Raw genomic sequence first — 25201 nt, forward strand, 5'->3', positions numbered from 1 at the left:
TTTCGGCTTTCCATAGAAAACTTCGACATCTAATCAGTCAAAACGTATGAAAAAGCCATTATTTTCGCGATTTCGGGGTTAGTCCTATAATCAATTAATTAAAAAAGTAGGTAGCTTACTTTAACTTAAATATTTCTTTCCAACACTATATCTATTGTACAAACGTGGGTTAAAAAAATATATCTTAGAAAATAATATGCAAAGCTTACATTCAATTTTATTTGACTAATCTGACTGACGAGTTTTTTAAGCTCTCGAATTAGAATATTAAGAAAAAGCCTACTTTCACTTAAATATACCCATTCAACACGTATGTATTGTTTATACAGTGGAACCTCAACAACTCGAACCTCGTTAAGGCGAAATCCTCGTTAAGGCGAAATCCTCGTTAATACGAAACAAAATGCCATTATTCCCTTCCCGTCAAAGCCCAAAACCTCCATAAAACTCGAAATGCTTAACCTCATTAACACGAAGTAATCAACGATTCCCTTCACAGTTATCTAGTAAAATTTTGATCTCTACAACTCGAAAAATGAAGTTTGACTTCTATGACTCGAAATAATAGACCAATTGTTTTATCACCTCTATATCTCGAAGTTAATAAAACTTAACTCGAAGTTAGTAAATTAACAAACCTCTGTAACTCAAAAAACAATGAGACTGCACTTTAGGTATTTGTACCTTTTTGTAGGAATTTACCTCTCTAATACGAATTTTGCATGCGTTTTACCTCTGTAATTCGAAGCCTCTATAAGACGAACAAAAACCTATCCAAACTTCCCTAAGTCTTAGGGCCTATGCAAGACGAAACCTCGTTATATCACCTTTTTTTGGCGTTTAAGATTCGCGCTACCGAGGTTCCACTGTATTCACTATGTGACATACATTGACCCCAAGGCATCCATCTTTCTATATTAAGGCACTAAACAAATTTCACAGTACGTCGACGTCAAAAATATGTTTATAATTTTGCACCTTAATAAGGCAAAAAGTGTAAACATATCTTTGGCGTCGACTGTACACAGCCTAGCAAATCTCCCCCGTGACATTAGTCAATGTGACCCGGTCGTCTGGCAATCCCGATACTATTTAATATGCGTGTAAGTTATCTGTGACATTGCGAGTTCAAATCATGACTTATACTTACAGGGACGTTTTTTACGTAGGCTGGATGTCTATTATAAAGTTGATTATCACGATAAATCTACTACGTCTTACAAATTGAAGTTACTATTTTCATTGCTAACAACTAACGAAGTTTCAATGAGTTTTAGAAAAAAACGCCTGAGCTTTTTAGAAAGTTTGCGATTAATAATCTTGAAAGTTTTTTGAGCTGTGAGTCGAATCCTTTTTCAGTGAAACAGATTTTTTTCGAGTTTTCGGGCATTGGTCCCATAATAAAAGTTGTTCAGTAGGACCTATAAATGTAACATCCATAGGCTACGGTGACAGCTTGCCATCACGTGGCCCGCATGCTTGTTTGCCACCGATGTGGTAAAAACGGTTTTTATTTAAACTTCGCCTCGGCGTATAGTACGGAAAATTACGGAGGGTAGTTTCATAGAAGCCCCTAATTTGTACAGCGCATGTAAAATGGTTCTCAACAGAAGCTCCGTAAACGCTCGTAAACTCCCAACCTATCTGCCACAGACAATATTACATTACAGGGAATTTACTTATTTAGTTGAGGTACTTCTTCTTAATATTCGGCCCGATTATAACTTTAAGATAAGTCACTTAATAGATCTGGAAACGATATGGATTAGATATGTCAGTGTCAAACAAGTGTCAAAATTGACGTTTCTTCAAACAAAAACGTCACTTTTGACACTTGTTTGACACTGACATATCCAATCCATATCGTTTCAATATCTAGTATTTGACGTATCTCATTGTTCGAATACCTCTGATTGTCTTCGGTTACCACGATAGTTACTCACGAAATAAAACTATTGAAACGGATTATATCGCGTATATTGAATTCATACTACATCCAGACGTTTGGAACCCTTTACAGCTTTCTCAACTGGTATACTTAAGAGCTGTGCTGTCGGTGGAGCAATCTCCAACTCGCCCGGTCCTCTGCCAACTCCTTAACCTACTGGTATGACACGACCTGAACATTTTCTTTTATTTGTTTGAAATAGTTAAGTTAAACCACTGGAAGCCAAAGGATTTACCGTCAACATTAAATGAATCAAAAAAACGTTATCTGCCTCTCTGTATTCTCTGTAGCTCAAATAGGCAAAAGCGATTGAGAGCCAAATAAGGATTTTAAATTTTTCGGATGTTGTAGTTTTTAAGTAATTCTAAATAAATTATAAATTCATAAACCATTCATTCGTTGCAATCATGGTGTTTTAGATGTCCTTATAACTAAGTACCTAAATAACCCCTACCCGACCTCTATACGACCTTACTAGGACGTAGCAACCACCAAGTGGTATTCTTACTGTTGTTAGAGCTAAACATATTTTTACACAACTACGCAACTATAGTTTTTGTACACTAAGCGCCATTTGCACCATCCCACTAACCTTGGATTAACCGGCTAAACCGTTAACCCGTGTCAAATTGTACTGGGAACCATGGTAACTCCAGGTTTAACCGGTTATCCCCGGATTAGTGAATGGAGCAAGTGGCCTTAAGTATGATGTTAAAAATGCAGATAGGTTCTTTATTTCTTAAACTTCATGGGTGGTGATAAAAAAATTGTGGGTTAAACCTCGGTTGTGATGCAGTAGACTAGGTAAATCGACTTCGGAAACAATTAAAAAAGATGACTAAAAATTCACTCAGGATCCTTGTCATAGCCGGATAAGAGGTTAAAGGTAAGCCTCTGCTTTTGCACTTTCTGTACGCTTTGAAATATAAACCTCTGTTTACCTCGCTTTCAACTATCCTCGTGTAAATGATCCGAACGTGGATCAACGTACGCAAAAACGCTAGTTTCTACAGGAAAACACTGGGGCTTGTTACAGTAGAACTTGTGGCAAAAACGAACAAGTAAATATAAACTAGAGTGCGTAGCCAAGATGACAATCCTTTACGCTCCATGGCGAACGAAACGCTAATGTCTTTGTCGCACTAATATGGAAAAGTGATAGAGAGATTACCTTTTCATTCGCTACGGCGCAATGATTGGCATTTTGGGTAGGTACCCAGGTTGTTAGTTTTCGATAACTTCTCGCATGTTACCACGGGCGATGCGTTAAAAAAACAACCTGCATAATTATGCAAAAAAAAAACAAAGATACATAAATATTATATGGGTTGTTATTCTTACTATTAAAGTTGTCTCTTACCTTTTAGAGTTTATCCCTTTCTTAAAGGTTAGCTAGAACTGATTCCTTTTAGGGATAAGTTCGCCTTTGTACATACATTTTTAGTACTTTGATCTGTTTTCTGTAAACTTTTTTATGTTCAATAAAATGCCAAACATAGGTACATACATACGTACATACTCGTACAGATACAAGAGTGTTATAGTTTATGCCTGTGCAAATATTTGGGTACGTATATTATCGCATGTACAGTCACCTGCAATAATATGTTACTCTTCGAAGTCCGCAAAAATATGTGACGCGCTCTTATGGCTCTACAAATAAGATCGTGTCAGATGTTTTTGCGGCCTTCGTTGTGTAACATATTATTGCAGGTGACTGTACTAGGCGCACAGAGCCAGTGAGGCATAGACTAGGAATCCTCTAGACCGAGTTTAGAACAATTATTTCATGCAACCGATGATGCCAATAAATGCGGGGGTGCGCGGGACGAGGTGAGCGAAGTCCCGTGCCGTGGTTGGTCCGTTCAAAGACACGGACGTCACACAAAGACACTTTCGACTCGAACATGGAGTAAAATTACCGTATACGTGGCAGAGGGGGTAGCGTGACTCTGCTCAGTCTGGAAGATGTTTTGTCTGTGCGGTGAGGATACCGGACCTAAATCTAACCATAGAAAGATTAAGGTCCTAATCTATCTTTCCTATTCCTGACATCTGAAGGCATGTGAGCTAGGTTCTGGGATAAATCTGCGGATTAGACAAACATGCCTTCAGTGTTTTTTTTGTTATTTTTACGGAACAAGGGTTTTTTTTTTTTACTTTTTAACTGTAGGTAACCTTTTATTTAAAGTATAAAAAAAGTATTGTAATTATATATTAAATAAGGTTTAAGCTGGTAGGTTTACTGCAATTACACATTTTTTTAGGGGAATAATGATGGGCGACCACTTCTCTATTACATCTCCATACAAAGTCTCCATTTTCCTCTAGATAATATTGACATTATGAATATATTTTTATTGCAAGCACAGTGTTTAGATACAATCAGTGGTCTTAAAATTAAAATAAAATCGGCCAATTGCAAGTCGGACTCGCGCATGAAGGGTTCCGTACCATTAGCCAAAAAACGGCATAATAAATCACGTTTGTTGTATGGGAACCCCACTTAAATATTTATTTTATTCTGTTTTTTGGATTTGTTGTTATAGCGGCAACAGAAATACATGATCTGTGAAAATTACAACTGGCTAGCTATCACGGTTCATGAGATATAGCCTGGCCCCTATTTCACCAACGTGACAGGTGCGACAATTCGACAAGTCTCATTGTTGCTGACGTCACAGGCATCCATGGGCTTTAGTTATCGCTTACCATCGGGCGGGCCGTATTCCTGTTTGTCACCATCATTGTATTATTTAAAAAAACTTTATTATATCGGCAAAAAACAGGTATTTCTCTTGTGATGTTTATGATGATAATGATGACAATTGTCACAAGATTTCATATAACTTTCTATTCTTGACAGCAAATGAGTTCTGTGTCGGAATTTCGTGACAATTGTCGTATTTCCTGTGACAATTGTCATTTGCTTCGCAAAATAAATACTTATTTCGCGAAGCAAATAATATATAGTGGAGTTTTTTTTTGTAATTAACATGTTGGCGGCAAACAACCACACCGCCCATCTGATGGTAAGCGGTTACCGTAGCCTATGGAGGCCAGTGACGTCCGTAACAGTGATGTCGACAAATGCGACATTTGTCACGTTGGTGAAATAGGGCCCTGGTGACAAACAGATGGACAGACAGACGGACAGACGGACAGTGGAGTCTTAGTAATAGCGTCCCGTTTTTATCCTTTAGGTACGGAACTCTAAAAAACCGGGCAAGTGCGAGTCGGACTCGCGCACGAAGGGTTCCGTACCATAATGCAAAAAAAAAAAACAAAAAAAAGCAAAAAAAAAACGGTCACACATCCAAGTACTGACCACTCCCGACGTTGCTTAACTTTGGTCAAAAATCACGTTTGTTGTATGGGAGCCCCATTTAAATCTTTATTTTATTCTGTTTTTAGTATTTGTTGTTATAGCGGCAACAGAAATACATCATCTGTGAAAATTTCAACTGTCTAGCTATCACGGTTCGTGAGATACAGCCTGGTGACAGACGGACGGACGGACGGACGGACGGACGGACGGACGGACGGACGGACGGACGGACGGACGGACGGACGGACAGCGAAGTCTTAGTAATAGGGTCCCGTTTTACCCTTTGGGTACGGAACCCTAAAAACCATTCTTCGTTTACGGAAGTCGGTCAAAATTGCATTATGACTCTTAACCGTAAAGATACGGCAAGATTAATGGCTCCTAACAACCGCCCTGTGCTTGTTCGGGTGTTCCGCAGATAAGAACCTTCCCCGGCGACTTTCTTATTGTTTACACCCGATCCCGATAGATGGCGCGATAACGGGGTATTGATTTCCTTAAACCCGCTATCGGTTTTATGTCGGTTGCTCTTTTATATTTTTATTGTTGCTTTAAGTTCTTTTTGATTCTCTTTTTGTATTTTTGAAATTGAACGTTGATGAATAATTTTACGGTTTAGACTTACTTATTTTTAGTCACTCGCGCGACATATTTTGGAGAGCCTAGGTCTCCTTTATTTCCTAAAAAAATATGTTGTCTGTAAACTCTGTTTACGGACGATAATTTTGCGTAATAACGTCATAAGAAAACATTACCATTACATTACGTAACGTTACCATGGAGATCTGTCCACAACGTTACCATCGAGATCCGTCCACAACGTGACACTTTTTCGTGCATGCTACCGGTGTTCATCGATTTATAAGACTCAAAACAAGTGAGTCTAAACTGTAAAATTATTAAATGTTACTGTGTCTCGCAACAGTTTAACGTTGTTTATCTTTCGCCTAAAAAATAAGTGACCTAATCCTAACAAAACTTACATTTCACTTCAAAACTTGATAGTACATTGTAGGGCGAATGTGCACTACAATGAATATTACCGTCCGGCAGTCCGAGTTTCTACGGTCCGATATGGCACGCCATTAAAAGTATATAGTAGCTTATGCACTAGACGTAATTTTACTGTCCGACATGTTACTTTTCCCCATTCCGGACAGTTTTTTTCCGGCCCGAGATGACAGCTATGAAAAACGTGTTTATGCTTGTGCACTGCGTCTGGAAATGGGGGGCGGGCTAGGGGTAGGGGTTACCTTTCTTTTAGTAAAAAGACGGACAAGTGCCCAAGCTAATCTTCCGTTTTTTTCATACCACTGCGCCGCACCTGCGAGTAAAAAGACGGACAAGTGGACAAGCCAATCATCCGTTTTTTTCATGCCATATCGGACCATGAAAACTCAGACTGCCGGACAGTAAAATTCATTGTAGTGCACAATCGCCCTAAGATGTTAACTAAGATAAACTATGAATACCAAACCACGGTGAGTAACATTAACCATTCACCACTCTCGATGATTGGACGTATTGAAAGCGGACATCTGTGACGTCACTAGATAGCTGGATGATAACACCAGATTGGATGTACCATTAAGGCCGCCAATTAATGATAGATGATATCGATTCTCATATTACACTGTAGGTATTACCTGTTAATTTTGACATGATTTTCACAATTATTCTGTTTGGAAAGAGAAGAGTCATGGAATGTATTAAATTGGGCCCCATATATTCCACAACTCTTAGTATCTTTCCGCGCAGACTCTTTTGTTAAAATACTCACTCATTTTTCGTTATTAATTTATTTCAAGATGCGGTTGCATACCTGAAATATAAAAAAAAAGATTACTTGCATTAATATCTTAAGAAAAGAGTTAAATTTCATAAATTATTGACTTATTATTTTAAAAAAAGCAACATTGATGCTCGGCTGGTCATAATCTCGGTTTAAAAACACTTTCTAATACATACTTCAATAACATAATAGTCAAAGCATAAATCTATTAAAACAATACCTATTATTTAGCATATTCATTAAAATTCGCGTCATATCTCTAACGCTATATCACGCACGCACACTTAATAATATTGTTATCTAAACATTATATCATATGAGAACATTATATCATATCTAGTCTGGGGCCTTCCCACGCCTTTGTCAAGCAGTGGACGTCTTTCGGCTGAGATGATGATGATAATGATGTAACAATAACTTCTTAACTAATAATTACACTGATAAATTCTATAAATATCATGCTGTACTGTTCCTGTATTAAGTACCCCGTAAGGAAACTATTGTTACATACTAATGTTTTGTTTTATATGTCAATTTCAAAATTTAAATATTAGATAATCTTAATACCATTCCAATTAGCTGACCAAGGGCGGGTTTAAATTCAGCAAGCTGTACCCGTACCCTTTTCATTACTTACACAATTTGTTGCATAATGTTTAGATAAATACTTACCTACTTACTCTATATACCTAAGATGGACTAATTACCTACCTAACTATTATATATTATACCTAAGAACTGATGTAAAAAGTAATGAAATAAATGCATTTGTATTTTTTTTTTTGTAAATATCTGGTTTAATTTATTGCCCGTATTGTATTTCCACATTATATGTATATCCGTATTGGATTCACTGTATATCACGTATTAGGGATCTAGAGGCGTTCAATTAATATGTAGCTGTTAATACACGAGAGGGTTTAATATAATCTAATTAGGGTAGCGCACAAACCAGTCAAACCAGCTAGGGGCTATTCATAAATTACGTCATTTCAAATTAGGGGGGGGGGTCTGCACATCGGATGACGGTAGCATGAAGTAGGAGGAAATGGGGTCATTTGAAGCATGATTTTTGGATGATTATAGGGGGGGGGGGGGGTCAAAAATCGACAAAAATCGATGACGTAATTTATGGACAGCCCCTAATCTTTAAATAAAGAAAGACTCACGCTAGACCGGGCCGGGACCGGGCCAGTGCTTCCGGCGCTTCGTTTTCTATGGAAAGCAGCTACTGAATGCTCTCGGTACTGAGTTTGTATGGCGAAAACCGGGAATTCCCGGTTCCGGTAGTGCTTGTCTAGAAAACCAGTACCGGGAGTGCTCCCTAAAAAGCACCATATGATCACCGATCAGCCTTCCCATATAACCATTCCAGTCGCAGAATCATCAAAGTGGTAACTAAATGTCAGATGTGTCGTAACAGAGTCCACACAATGTGTCTAGAATTGTTTCGAAACAAAGTGTCGTCGCCGTGTGTACACTTTTCCGTAACAAGGTGTCGACACATTTGTGTGCACTTTGCGTGCGGTTTGCGACTAAATCTGACAGCAAATTTGTGACAGCAAATGTCAATATAAAATACCTCTTGAAAACCAAGGTTTGTCAAACTACTATTAGTGTCTCGTGTGCTCGTAAGTAATTCTAGTAAGTCATCATGGGCGATGCAAATGATAATAATCGACCAAAACTATATAAACACCCAACGACCGTCAACCTTTTACAGAAAAGTTTTTAAAGAAATGCAATAAGCTACTTAGGTCAGCCAACGAATGCTCCAAAAAGTTGTAGAGGGAAATGCTCGGAACACAATTTTTGACTCTGTAACTTGGTTAGTACAAGTTAGGAGGTGAACATATCAAAAGTCCCCGGCCGTAGCCCTTGAGCGGGGGGAAGAGAGGGGGCTTTGAAGGTCCCATTTTCCGGTTTTTCGATTATATCTCGGAAACTATGCATCTTAGCGACATGGCCACTTATACAAAATGAAAGTTAATTTAATTTGTTACAAGTTTATTCCGTAATTTTTTTCGATATGTTGAATAGTTTTTGAAATATCCGCTCTTGAAAGTTTATTTAGGACTCTCAATTTTATCTTGATATATCTACATCAGTGAAGGTGCTAGGCCGTGTATGGTATCGTTTTCGTATAAATCTGGGTTGCTGAATCCATTTAAGGTATCACATTGACACCATTCCACAAAATAAAAATAAATCTTTTTAGGGTTCCGTACCTCAAAAGCAAAAAACGGAATCCTTATAGGATCACTCGTGCGTCTGTATGTCTATCCGTCTGAATACACAAAATAGTTCTTTACCTATAGATGACAGGAAAACCTATTAGAAATGTGCAGTCAAGCGCGAGTCGGACTTAATGTACGGAACCCTTAATACGCGAGTCCGACTCGCACTTGGCCGGTTTTTTTTAAACTCCTCTTGACGCTTAACCGCTGAACCGATTTCGTTGAAATTTGGTATAGAAATAGTTTGCGTCCCGGAACAGGACATAGGATAGATCTTATAACCAAAATCATCTTTTAAAGGTGTGAAAAGTGGCGTGGAAATTTGTACGGGAAATCAATAACCGCTAAACCGATTTATATTATTTGGGATGGTCTACATCTTTGATTTAGTTAAAAATGATAAAAAAACATGACTTCAAACCTAAACTTAAACAGTATTAACTTCAAGGAGTCAATTCTGAATTCCCCCCTACACCTCATTTCACAACTTTAAAGGATGATTTTTGAGATAACTTATTATGTTCTGTCTCGGGACTCAAAATATATGTGTACTAAATTTAAATTAAAACTGTTCAGCAGTTTAAGCGTGAAGAGGAGTTTAGAAGAAAGTATTTTAATAAGTTTATATGTTTTTACTTTGGAATGGTGTCAATGTGATACCATAACTAAATTTGGTACTGCGAATTTGTACGAAAATGATACCAAACATGGCCTCTTAGCTTTACTGTTGTAGAAGTCAAAATAAAATTGAGAGCCCTAAATTCTTATTACTTGGTCAAACTTGTGTAGAAGGAAAAGGAAAAATAAAAGTCTTCGGCAGTAATTTTTTTTTTGCGTTACTATTTCAATCATCAAATATAAACAACATACCTTGATTATATTATTCTAGTGAGATCCTCATAGACAAACAAAAACATTTACTTAAAAAATTACAAGGTCGAAATGTCACGGAACTTGTGAGAGTAATATGTGAAAAATAAAAACTTTTATGACAAAAAAATCTGGACACAATTTAAGAAGCATCCAATTGCGTCGAGGAATCATCTGTATTTTTGCTTGTTTCATTACCTCCTCGCTTCTTTTTTTGTCCTTTGTATTCTGTAGCAATTTGTTAGATCTGAAAATAAAGATAACTTGCGTCGTCACGGATGTCGATTTATAGGTTTTAGGGAGTGCAGAATTCGAAAACGATGATCATTTTATAATCCAAGATGGCGGCTACGTATTTTGTCATAAAAGTCGTCATGAATATCGTTTTATAGGTTTTAGGGAGTGCAGAATTCGAAAATGATGACCATTTTAGATTCCAAGATGTCTGCCGTGCACTTTGTCATATAAGCCGTCATAGATGTTGATTTATAGGTGTCAGGAAGAGCAGATTTTGAAAATGATGACCGTGACCAATAAAACGACATCCATGTCGACTTTTAACATAGTGCATGGCCGCCATCTTGGATTCCAAAATAGTTATTATTTTCGAAATCTGCGCCCCCCAAAACCTATAAAACGACACCCATGACGACTTTTATGACATAGTGCATGGCCGCCATTTTGGATTATAAAATGGTCATCATTTTCGAAAGCGGGCCCCCTAAAACCTATAAAACGACATCCATGACGACTTTTATGACATAGTGCATGGCCGCCATCTTGGAATCCAAAATGGTCATCGTTTTCGAAATCTGCGCCCCCTAAAACCTATAAAACGACACCCATGACGACTTTTATGACATAGTGCATGGCCACCATTTTGGAATCCAAAATGGTCATCATTTTCGAAATCTGCGCCCCCAAAACCTATGAAACGACACCCATGACGACTTTTATGACATAGTGCATGGCCGCCATTCTGGATTCCAAAATGGTCATCATTTTCGAAATCTGCGCCCCCTAAAACGTATAAAACGATATCCATGACGACTTTTATGACACAGTGCATGGCCGCCATTTTGGATTCTAAAATGGTCATCATTTTCGAAATCGGCACTCCCTAAAACCTATAAATCGACACCTATCTCGACTTTTATGACAAAGTGTTTGGCTACCATCTGCATGCAAGACATTTCTATTATTTTTACGTACAAAAATGGCCCCCTGTCAACTTCCAACCGAGATTTAATCGATAGTTTATTCGATTAATATTCAGATTAATTCAATTTCAATCTATGTTAGGTCGACTAAACTAATCGCGATTAAAATTTGAGGATTATTTTTTTTATTCCATTAATTAGTCGAATAAACAGTTAATCTATTAAGTCCCATCTCTGACCACGGCATTTTTACACTTTGAGAATATCTGGAAACAAATGAACACAAGGAGCCATTTTGCAAATCCAGTAACTTTGTTATTACTTTTGACAGCGCGTGTCATGTGTCTACACAGAGTCGACACAAAGTCGAAACATTTGCGACTACTTTGTGACTGCAATATTTCTCAGCCTTAAACCATATTTATACATCATAATTAACAAGTTTCGTAGTATGTAAAGCGTTATTTCTGTTATTTAAGTATAGTATACGCATCGAAGTACTAAAAATGCATCAAATAATATATTTATGAACACAGGCACTGAGAAGTAAACAATTTCATTTCCGGCTAAACTAAAACAATGTGGTGGCGCGTTAATTATATTACACTTAGTTTATCAAATCACTCGAGCAGTTTAATTCCCCATTATAATTTAAGTCCTATTGTAATATAAATGCAAACAATATATAATTACGTCTTGTAATCCGTTTTAGAGATGGCGTATTAATGTCACTTATTTTTATTTAACTATTTTTCCATCTGACAGTTTCCATTTGACAGGAACAAAATGAACGAATGAACGAATGATATTGGCATAAAGTAGTCGCAAACTCGAAACAATGTGTGCACACGGCGACCACACTTTATGTCACTTTGTGTCATGTGTCGACCCTTCCCCATTTCTGGTAACTGTGTCGACACGGCGACGACTCTGCGACTGGAATTGTGACCGAAACAGACGGTGTCGACACAAGATGTGTCTACACCGCGTCGTAACGGCGACTGGAAATGGTTGTATGGGTTCATAGAAAATGACATGTTGGATTCCTCGGCCCGGACACGACCCGGTCCAGCGTGAGTCCTTAAGGCACTGGTCCCACCGCGAGCTAGTAAGCTATGAGCTATCGGCTATAAACACGAACAAAAGATAAGCACTCCCGTGTAAATAAAAGAGACACGGCGATATTTATAGTTACTCGCCCAGCGGTGAGCTATAAATATCGCCGTGTCTCTTTTATTTACACGGGAGTGCTTATCTTTTGTTCGTGTTTATAGCCGATAGCTCATAGCTTACTAGCTCGCGGTGGGACCAGTGCCTAAGAGTGACATTCCATTTCCAACTGCAGCTGCAATACTGTTCATTTTACTATGGAAATTGACAGTGACAGCGACGCGTTTGAAATTGACAGTGACAGCGACGCGTTTCCATAGTAAAATGAACAGTATTGCAGCTGCAGTTGGAAATGGAATGTCACTTTAAGCCGTACTTTATAAACCGTCAAAACGATTTGTTGATGAAGTTAATAAGAGACGCTTTCCAGATAGATTATCGTACATTGACCCGCCTGTTGCTATCTCTATTGCACGCGAATTAATTATATTACTGTCAAACTCGCTCAGTGACATTCACATCCGGCATCATGGGCGAGACAGCAATATAATTATGCCTTGGTTCATATTTTCAGGAGGATAACGTAATTTCGTCATAATGAAGTTATAAGATAGGCCCGTGTAGGATAATTGGATTGAAGTTTGCTTGTTAAAAAAACGGCCAAGCGCGAGTCGGACTCGCGCACGAAGGGTTCTGCGCCATTACGCAAGAAACGGCAAAAAATCTCACTCTCCCTGGGCGAGATGGTTGTGCGTGCACGGGACTAGGATATCTTATTTTTTAATTTTATTTTTTAAGTTTTAAGAAAAAAAGTAATCGATGACTTCCCTCAAAAATAAATTTTGTGCATTTTTAGATGGAATATTTGTGTTTTTAGCTTTTGTGCATAAATTGTTACAAATTTTTAATGTGCGATTTATAGACTGCATATATAGTTCGTGTTTTTTTCTATCGTGCGAAAGTAAAAAATCGGGATTCGAATCAATGACGATTTTACACATTTATGTAAGAGGCGCGTTTTGATTGAATACAAAATACAAATACAAATGCATTTATTTCATTACTTTTTACATCAGTTCTCAGGTATAATTTATAATATAATTGAAATAAATAGGTTATGATTTTGATCTCGATTTGTTATGGAAATGATCTGTCAGACGTTTTTGGGAAAAGAAACGTCACCGTTGACACCAGTGACCAGTGAATAAACCCAGATCAAATTTATAACCTGATATTATAATCAGAATACGCCTCTAGTGTGTTTGTTTCAGTTACGGAACCCTAAAAAAGTCCCGCCGTCCGTTTGTGGACTTATCTAATTACGTGAGTTCACAATTGTTTGAAGGCTGGGTCATACATTTAGACTGTCATTTTTTTTTCCTACTCGATTACATCAGAGCTAAGAGACCTTTTTTAGGGTTCCGTAACCAAAGGGTAAAAACGGGACCCTATTACTATGAATCCACTATCCGTCTGTCTGTCACCAGTGTGTATCTCATGAACCGTGATAGCTAGACAGTTGAAATTTTCACAGATGATGTATTTCTGTTGCCTCTATAACAACAAATACTAAAAACAGAATAAAACAAATATTTGAGTGGGGCTCCCCTACAACGAACGTGTTTTCTTTTTTTCGTTCTTTGCTTAACGTTACGAAACCCTTCGTGCGCCAGTCCTACACGCACATGGCCGGTTTTTAGGGTTCCGTAGCAAAATGGCAAAAAACGGAACCCTTATGGATTCGTCATGTCTGTCTGTCTGTGTTTTCACAGCCACTTATTTCCGAAACTATAAGAACTATACTGTTGAAACTTAGTAAGTAGGTGTAGTATGTGAACAGCATTAAGATTTTCACACAAAAGTAGAAAAAAAACAGTAAATTTTGGGGGTTCCCCAGACTTAGAAATGAAACTCAAAAAATTTTTTATTCATCAAACCCATACGTGTGTCATGGATAGGTCTTCAAAAATGATATTGAGGTTTCTAATATAATTTTTTTCTAAACTGAATAGTTTGCGCGAGACGAGAGACACTTCCAAAGTGGTAACCCCTGTAACTTCTAAAATAAGAGAATGATAAAACAAAAAAAAAATATATGATGTACATTAACCATCCAAACTTCTACCGAAAATTGGTTTGAACGAGATCTAGTAAGTATTTTTTTTTTAATACGTCATAAATCGTAAACCGCATTTTTTTATGTTACTTGCTGCTACGGAATCCTTCATGGGCGAGTCCGACTCGCACTTGGCCGCTTTTTATTTATGTAATCTAATCGCCTGAAGAGTGGCGATTACTCCACCGACAAGAGCATAGCTCTTAAATAATGATGATGATGATGAATCGCCTGATGGTAAGCGAACACCTTTAAAAGAGCAATTCTTGTTTATTTACATAATATATTTCGGGGAATTCTGAAACGGCTCTAACGATTACAATGAAATTTGCTATAATGGGGGTTTTTACAGGGGCTATAAATCGATCTAGGTCTTATTTCTGGGAAAACGCACTTTTTTGAGTTTTTATATATTTTCCGAGCAAAGCTCGGTCTCCCAGATATTTAAATCTTAACAAGTTTGTATGCAACTTAACTCTAGTGTGGAGCCAAGTAGCAGCAAAGATGGCAACACTGTTGTCTGTGATAACATCAGAGCCAGCCTTGACCTATACCGTTCTAATAACAAATGCCGTTAGAAAATACACCTTAAGTCAACGGACAAAGACTGTGTTTGGCGAAAAAATTCACAAGTCTTTTAAAAAAAATTAAGCCACGTGAATTTGTACTTTATGTCAGTGCCTTAAAGGCTTTTTTCAGCTGGTATCTGTGTAATTTAGCGGACAGGGGGCGCTAATGAAGTATCCAACTAATTGTACCCGTACGGCTAGAGTTAGACCAAGAAAAGTCTGCAGCGATTTTGATAGCCCGCCAACTCCAAACTTCTATTAAATTATGACGTATAAATAACACTTGCACTGCGTTGGCTATCAAAATCGCTGAAGACTTTTCTTGGTTTACCTCTAGCACCAATTTGACACTGACATATTCGCTAGCGTGTGCGTAACTCTAGCACCAATTTGACACTGACATATTCGCTAGCGTGTGCGTAACTTACCTACTTTCGTATCGCGCTCGTATTGACATATTAGGAGCGAGATGTATATATAGAAAGTAAATTATGCAGACGTTAGCGAATATGTCAGTTTGACACTGATAAGGCTAAAGTTATAACTTAGACCCAGTTGCATCAACCACATTTAACTGACTGATTAATGTCAAACAGCAGTCAAGTATGACATGTCCCATACAAATAAATTTAGCGAACGCTTTAACGGTGACAGACGGTTTCGTGCAACCAACCCTTATAGGCATATGATGGATGATGTTATTGGTATAATAAAGCAGATGTAATTTTTAACATGCGATTGAAAGATATCACGTAAAAAACTATTAGAATAATATTTGAGTCATTTTATTTAGTTATGTGCGTATCGGCCGGCCAATACATTATGTACAGACAAGTAGTAGTGTTTTTAGGGTTCCGTACCCAAAGGGTAAAACGGGACCGTATTACTAAGACTTCGCTGTCCGTCCGTCCGTCCGTCCGTCTGTCACCAGACTGTATCTCACGAACCGTGATAGCTACACAGTTGAAATTTTCACAGATGATGTATTTCTGTTGCCGCTATAACAACAAATACTAAAAACAGAATAAAATAAAGATTTAAATGGGGCTCCCATACAACAAACGTGATTTTTGACCAAAGTTAAGCAACGTCGGGAGTGGTCAGTACTTGGATGGGTGACCGTTTTCTTTTTGCATTTTTTTCCGTTTTTTTTTTGCTTTATGGTACGGAACCCTTCGTGCGCGAGTCCGACTCGCACTTGCCCGGTTTTTTGTTGTTGTATTTTAGACGTATCATGTTATTACTATTTTGAGTGCAACAACCGAGTGATCAATTAGATGTCATTCTGATATCAGTATATGAATTGGCCTGAGAGTTATCTTACCGTCATCTTAGCAACATCATTAATATAATTATACCTCTGAATCTTCCTCGAGCACAAACACAAATCATACTATAGTAACAGTAAGCCGATTACAGATCGTTATAAACTTCATTCCACTGAAGTTCTAAGAGAGATGCCACAAATTTTGGCCGAATACCGAATCAGCAAAACGCAACAAACATGCCAGTGTTATAGCGAACATGTTAGTGTTATAGCGAACATGTTAGTGTTATAGCGAACATGTTAGTGTCAAAGTGGTAGTCGTACTACTCGTAAATACGCCGTATAGTGTGCCTATTAGATTTATGAAGTCCACAAAGTGTGACGTCACGAGCCCTAATGATCGCGACTTGGCCAACTTGCCTCGCTACCAAGTTCAAGAGCCCCTAGTTGGTGACGAACTTACATTGTTAGCTATGGCATATACTGTTTGATACAAATGGCACGAGTATGGGCCCGATTCGGATTTTGAAATAGACATCTATTAGACTTCTTTTAGACATCACCAAGATACGATAACGATATGTTTAAGATCTAACCTGTCAAATTTGACATTTGCGCGATTCTGGGGATACTCTTGAACGATTTCCACAGATATGACTTAGAGATCCAATTCACATCTAATAGATATCTTACTCTATCTAACGTAAAAGTGGCATTGGTTGCCCGAATTGCGCTGCAAAAGAGAACTAGTTGATATCTAAACTGTAACGTATCTAGAATGGATCTAGCACGTGTCGTCTCTTGTGAAAATCTTGAAGTTCGAATACGGCAGTATACCTATAACTCTGTATCTTCGGTATTTAAATAAAAGTAAACAAAATCTACCCTCAAATGACTCCTTAAGCCCGTTGATGGTAGATGAAAATATTCCATGATCAAAGATGATCGCTGACGGGAGATAATAAGATAAAGAAAACTTTGATCCATCCTTATATGGTCAGGTGGGTTAAGGAAACATACTTTATTTTACTCGGGGTAAGAGAAACACTATAAGAAGAGTCCTTCTATGTAAATATGTTTAAGTTAATTTTATTTATGAATTAGTTTTATTTTTAGTATTATCATTTAATTTAGTTTTTAATATCTTTAAATATCTCTGTTTATTTTCCCAACACAAGACCGACCGACGAGAAGGACCTAGGACGGTTCGATGGATCGACGAGGTCCAGAAAGACCTGTGTGGCATGCAAGCGGCTGAATGGCGTCAGATCGCACAGGAAAGGAACGAATGGCGCAATCTAGTGTCGGAGGCCAAGATCCAGTTCGGGTCGCTGAGCCAGCGAAGTAAGTATTTTCCCAACAAGTGTCCACCTTCCCCCATAGTTCCTTTTATCCCACCTGACCTTACCTAATATTTAGCAACCGATTCAGAAATTGAAGCCCAAACGAGTTGGATACTAATTAGGCTTGACAATTTTAAATCAGCGTAACAATGTCCGATACTTGGCAGTCTTGGCACGATGGTCCATTCAGCAGCAGAAGTTGCTAAGCGGGCGAGGTGTTCAAAATTACCTTGGCACGCTCTTATTCTCTTAACAATAAAGTCGCGTCAAGATCATTTTGAACACCTCGCCCGTTTAGCAACTTCTGCTGCTGACTGTCCAATTAATTTTTGTCCCGTTGTCACGCGGCAACTGCAAATCTTTCGGCACATTACTGCCCTCATTCTAAACAGGTATCACTTCAGTATGTAATTGTTGTGACTTATGACCTTTTAACTTGGAAAAGATACACCTGACACTATTCTGGGTTGCGATTTCGACGCATTCAGATTATATTGGTATTGGGTTTTGATTTAGGTACATTACTACGCTCCACAAAAAATATCAAAAAAATAAAAAATAAAAAATAAAAAGGGAAGCGCACGCAATGTCGAAATATTGGTGCCCAATGTGGCGAAGACTGTCTATTGGGTAAGGTCGCCTATCACGTCACATTGATTTTAGGTCAGAATATATTTAATGAACGTGATTTTGAAACCTTGCAATAGTCACAATATTGAGAGTATTGACATTTCACGACAAAATTGCTTAAAACAATGCTTATGAATGCTTTTGACGACCGGTCCGGTCTAGTGGGTAGTGACCCTGCCTATGAAGCCGATGGTCCCGGGTTCAAATCCTGGTAAGGGCATTTACTTGTATGATGATGATACAGAGTCATGGTTGTTTTCTAAGTATTTAAGTATTTATATATTAATATATCGTTGTCTGAGTACCCACAACACAAGCCTTCTTGAGCTTACCGTGGGGCTTAGTCAATTTGTGTAAAAAAAAAATGTCCTATAATATTTATTTATTTATTTATTTTATTTATTTATGATGGAAAATTTGCCACTGTCCGAGCATGCGCATTGTCAGCTTAGCGTTCGTACAAATAGCAACATTCCTAACTGTATACTTATCGGTGGACCGTACTATATGGTGGTATAAGGTCCACCGATGTCCAGTTAACAGTGTGGGCGATGGTATCTACCAAATTGGTTTAAGACCGTATTTTATAGCCACCTTGTAGAGGCTTTCCATCCCATTTTATTTTGTACACATTTTAGTTTTAAACTGAAATAAATGTGATATACGGGTCACAGTGGCATAGGTTGATTTTTTCCAATCCGCTGTGGCCCGGTGGCCGAGTGGCTTAGGTACCTGCCGCGATAGTAGAGGACGCTCGTTCGATTCCAGCCTGGGGCACTGTGCATTGGTCAGTTTTTCTTAGTATGTGACATTTATTTCAGTTTATGATTTATATAGTAGTGTTTCTACTCGATAAAAACAAATTAAAATATATTCTGAAAATTAATTTAATTTGTTCAAATACTTCTAACATTTTAGTTTGTTTGTGTATGCTTTTAGAGAAGTTAAAACTGCAATTGACTTGGTAGAAGGTGCCGTGAGTGCAGTTCCTTTTCTGAACGCAGCTCATTGTGCACTGAGCGGACCCCAAGGTCTCCAGATCGTTTTAGATAATTCTAACAAAAAAAATTAATCGATAAGTCCGACCAAAAAAAACATTGCGCATTTTTTAAAGCGTGATTGCTATTTATATTTTTATAAATCTTATTATGATCGATAAAAGTGTTACGATTTATCAAAAACTCTGCTGACTGAGTTTATATAGGCGACAAGAGGCTATAATTATAGACTAATATTAGATTGGAATTATATGCATTACAGGAGAATTCAGGCCCTGGCTCTTTGCCGCACATTTCTTGGCAAGCCTCGGGCTCGATCGATGGAACCAACTTCTTTAAAGGAAGCTTAAGCATATCTGAACGTCTCTGTGACAATTTGAATTCTTCATGTCAACGTAGTTATATTTAAAATTGTACTTGACGACCGGTCTGGCCTAGTGGGTATTGACCCTGCCTGTGAAGCCGATGGTCCTGGGTTCGAATCCCGGTAAGGGCATTTATTTGTGTGATGAACAAAAATATTTACTCCTGTTGGTAAAAATATTTACCATATTATAGCTACGTACGTACAAAAATATACGCACTTTCAAACAAATTTTGATGTGCTAACTCAGTAGGTAGGTATATGCTTACAATATCGATCTTAGTTGAGTTTATCGATATATTAACTTTTTACTTGTCTTTAAATTCTGCCCCTAAAATCGCATTTCCGCTGATAAAAAAGTAAAATAGGTAAAAATACCTACCTATAGATACATTACTGAATATGCCTACTATTATCAAGTAAACCAAATCATATCACAGAAATGCCATAAGTCTAGGTCACATTAGGCAAATCAATATGCCCTAGTAAATTGCCCAGCTGTGGACTGAAATAGCCAGTTGATAAAATCAATATTTAGAGTAGGCATCTACCAAATTCCCATAGGTACACAGCCTGCCTACAGATTTATATCATTTTTGAAGTATGGTATGACTGGGTCAAGCAAATCTTGTCAGTAGGAAACGGCGGCAAATTTGAAAAATCGCGGGCAGCAACACTGTTTTCAAATAATTCCAAAATCGCGTGTCATCTGTGTTTTATCTGTGGAATGTGGATCATGAATGACAGCCATCTTGTTTGTTTACATTCTGAATCGTTGCTATTTCACGACAAATTACTGCTGTCACCATTATATTATTATATTCTAAATATATTAAATAAGATTGTGCATGAACTTAAGCAATATCAAGGTGCCTACAATGTACAGTCACCTGCAAAAACATGTTACTCTTTGAAGGCCGCAAAAATATCTGACACGATCTTATTTGTAGAGTCATAAGAGCGTGTCACATATTTTTGCGGCCTTCGAAGAGTAACATGTTATTGCAGGTGACTGTACAAGCATGCTCGTTGATCGTAAACATTTGTAAAATTTGAGGTTATGATAATTACATGTTTAGGTTCGATATACATTGTAATCCAGTAAATTTGTCGAATTTTGTAACCTGGCTCTTTTGCGTCAAATCCGGTAGTTCTGATTTTTTGCAGACTTGTTTATGATGTTGGCCCAATGAATAATCCAAGTTTGTGACTTCGAGCGCCGAACGCAACTTTGTCAAAAATCGAATAAACCGCAATTTTTTTTAGATTTGGGCGATTATAACCCTAAAGTACTAGTTTTTGGTAGTAACTTCCTAGGGCGTTTTTAAAGTAGACTAAATTTGCTACAATAAGACACTAGAATTGTCTCTGTACAACTAATATTTTCCGAGATAAAGCCTTTCAAAATTTTATATTAAAATTTTTATATTTTTTAATATTTTTTCAGAATAGGCACTCATACATTTTTTTATGGAAAATAAATATTTTGTAGAACGTGCCGGTGATGAATTCCATATAAATTACCTACCTAACCCTTATATTATAGCTAAGAACTGATGTAAAATTATAAAATTTTCAAAGGCTTAATCTCGGAAAATATTAGATGTACAGAGACAATTCCAGTGTCTTATTGTAGCAAAAGTATACTTTAAAAGCGCCCTAGGAAGTTACTATCAAAAACTAGTACTTTAGGGTTATAATCGCCCAAATCTAAAAAAAATTGCGGTTTATTCGATTTTTGACAAAGTTGCGTTCGGTGCTCGAGGTCACAAACTTGGATTATTCATTGGGCCAACATCATAAACAAGCCTGCAAAAAATCAGAACTACCGGATTTGACGCAAACGCAAAATGTATAATTTTACTGTATTATTGCTGCTTTTCTTCAACTTTTCTTAGCGCAAGAACTGCTCTTTGAGTGTTGCCCTAATTCACTTTGCTGTACAATGCCACTGACATTCTTTGATTGACAGACTATATGAATGTAACATAATAAAGAATTGAATTGAATTGTCATTTATTCGCAAGAACACATGAGATGTTACAATAATGAACCTTAATACATTCGGCCGTTAGGCATGTGAAAATTAGAGTTTGTTATGTTTAACCTAGTTAATATAGAATATAGAAAAAGATAGAAAATCTTTTAAATTATGTAAAAACGCATAAAAGAACCGTTCTGATGCAGGCTGCACCAGCATTCCTACTGCAGTATTGCGGCAAAAATATCCAACCAGAAATCCATGTGCCGATCTACACTATATTGTCATTGCTACTGTCAGTCAACCTGTCTGTTTCACTTAGCCTGTCAACCATAACGGGGTACATGACAAATGGGACTGGCGGCCCGCCACGGCGCGATGTTTATTTTGGCCAGTGGCATCCATCATTTGTCTACATGGAATTATGATGTTGATTACAGTCTGTGTGTTGTAAATCAGATTTTAGACGCTGATTTTCACACCACAGTCTGGCACGAACTTTTCCGGCCCTATTCGAACTTTAAGATGTGTCAATTAATAGATCTAGAAACGATATGGATTAGATATGTCAGTGTCAAATGTGACATTTTTTCAAACAAAAACGTCAATTGATTTATTCATTTATTATTAAAAGTGATAAAAAAAAAAAACAAAGTAATTTACCACGGTATGTCATAGACTCAATCGAAAAACCTAACCCAACCCTGAAATGGTTAACCTAATCTAATGAGTCAAATAAGGGAAATATAAAACCATAAACTCCCCAACTTAACCCGAATATTGGCCACTTTAACTTTTCCAATTTAACCCTATTATAAATAGCTGTAAATTAACCGTAATTAATGACCATTATTAACTGTATTTAATTAGGTGAAAACGACTGTGGTTAAAATCGCCCTCCTTTTCAGGAAGTGTAAATGAGACAAGGATAAATAGAGGATGTATTAAGATGAACATAAATAGGTTAATAAAACATTCTGCACATTGCCTGCCTGCGAACTGTAGTAAATATGCGTTTTTTTATATTATAACTGTAAATAACCATCTTACCAGGCTATATAAAAATTTAACTCAATTCGGAGTCACATTATCACTAAATAAACTATTTTTGACTTCGGTTAACGGTCCACATGACTGGACTTATCTGACACATATCACTGATATAACTATAAGGGATAACTCCCTTCTCCATTATATATACACCACTCGAACCCAAAATTGTATCAATATTGATACAATTTTCATTGATTATATCCCCGAACCAAGCTATGTGAAAAATATTATAAAATTGTAGTAACTATTTAAAAAACCAATTAAAATCATCTTGTATTGTTTGGTAGCTGGTGTCAGAAATACATTGAATATTAATATAATCTTAAGAGCCAACAGGAGTGGTCATTTCTCCATACAAACGTACTCGACTGTTTCCTCCGTGGGTTTTGATGCTAGAGCAATGATTTTTTTCAACACAGATTAATATTGTCAATATCTTTGTCGGACCGTTTTGCTTTTTTTGAAATATTTTTAAGGCGCTAGAGCCTTTCAAAAATGGCCAAAATGACCTCATTGACTATGAGAGGCGTAGTATTCAAAACTGATATCAACTAACCAAAAAAGCAAAACGGTCCGATACAGAAAATTTCATAATCATTTAGATTTCCAAATTTGGTTACGATTGGTTAAGTTTGGGAGGAGGAAACAGTCGAGTACGAAACCTCGATTTTTGAGATTTTTACGCAGGATTTTTCGCCTTGTCCTTATACTATTATACTAGTTTTAGGAGCCGTACTTATGCTAGTTTTAGGGGCCGCTTCCGTTAGCGAGACGGGTATATTTACCTAAAATATTTAAAACTCAGCTCCTGTTTCGTCTTAAGTCACAAAATAGATGCCCTGTTTCGTACCTCTATCACGTAACACTTGCAATCAAGGTTCGCTGCGAAAAGAACAGTCAAAACCAAAAAGTTATTTCGCCGTACAAAGTATAAAAGCGCTTAATACCTTCTTCTACTAAAATTGTGAAGTTAGTCTTGTTCACGCTTCAGAGGTTTGAGTGAGAGGCAAGCTTTAAAGTGTTTCAAGTATTGGATGTATTGTTGAGTTTTACAATAGAATCCTTGGTGGCGAAATATGTCTCGCATTTTAAAGAGGTACCTAAATGTAATGAATAGCAGAGCTATACATATACTTTCTTAGGTAAGAATATTTTCCTTCATCGGAAATCAATTTCTTAATATTTAACACAATGAGACCAGACGAAAAACCTTCAGGTGATGATATTCATATTTATGTATCTTATGAGATACATTGCCATAGAAAGGCTTAAAGGTAACGCCTAGAGAGACTGGTTTATTTATTTAAACGTTAATGCGACTACTGTTTACTGTGGGATAATTGTGGCCCACATTGTGACCTTTAGATATAGATATGATAAATAATAATATGTATAAGAAGGTAATTTTGGTCACGGCGCGTATAGTACGTCGGTTCCTCACTGTACGGCTCTGACCACCGGTAGCTTGGGCCAAGCCCCGCTGCCGGCGACACCCTAGGTTAGGTTTTTTATAATGTGTTTATATGTATTTTTTATTGTTTTGTAATTGTTTTTATATTTTACTTTTATATTCATATTATAAATTACTTATCCGAAGAGTTCAAATAAATAAAGATCATAAATATGTATTGTCTTTCAATATGCAAACGCTAGCATATATCAAATCCAAGTGTAGAACAATCCCCTAATTCAATTAAATGTTAAATTAATAACGTCTACATAGCTATCTCGAATACGGTATCAGTGAGCACAAATATTTGTAGTGTACGGTACGGGAATGTCTTATACGTACTTAGTTATTAATTTAGTTTCTAGTAAGTATCAGTTTAGGCTCTAGCAATCAAGTTGCAAAACATTCTCGGAAGAAGAAATAATAAATCTAAAAGCTCGATTCGGGACATGAATTAGAGATACACCAGATATGAAATAGTAAAGATATGTGACGTTCCACGGCAAAAGGTACCTTATGGTGATTGGAGCTTACGTCGCATAGCGCCGCAATAATATTGGAGCGGCATTAATAATAGCGTGAGCACCAACCGCCATAAGGTACCTTTTGCCGTGGGACGTCACAATCGTCACATATCTTTACTATGTCGTATCTAGTTAATCTTTAATTCATTTCCCAAATCGCGCCGTATGCCCTCGACATTTTTTTATTGTTTGCTATATTTAATTTTTTTTTTCAATTTATCTACAAGCAAATCATTTCAATTTAGCAATCAAGTTGCAAGACATTCTCGGAAGAAGAAATAGTAAATCTAACGGCTCGATTCGGGACATGAATTAGAGATTCACTAGATATGAAATAGTAAAGATATGTGACTTTCCACGGCAAAAGGTACGTTATGGTGATTGGAGCATACGTCGCATAGCGCCGCAATAATATTGGAGCGGCATTAATAATAGCGTGAGCACCAACCGCCATAAGGTAC

The 25201-nt window shown here is 37.2% G+C and overlaps 1 protein-coding gene across 1 annotated transcript in view; it reads right to left on the minus strand.

The window, feature by feature from the left end:
- Positions 1 to 25201, minus strand: part of LOC134675168 (octopamine receptor Oamb) — a 188569-nt gene that overhangs the window by 105903 nt on the left and 57465 nt on the right. The gene's annotated exons all lie outside the window — the stretch shown is intronic.

Source organism: Cydia fagiglandana, chromosome 21, assembly GCF_963556715.1.
Source record: "Cydia fagiglandana chromosome 21, ilCydFagi1.1, whole genome shotgun sequence".
NCBI classification, from domain to species: domain Eukaryota; kingdom Metazoa; phylum Arthropoda; class Insecta; order Lepidoptera; family Tortricidae; genus Cydia; species Cydia fagiglandana.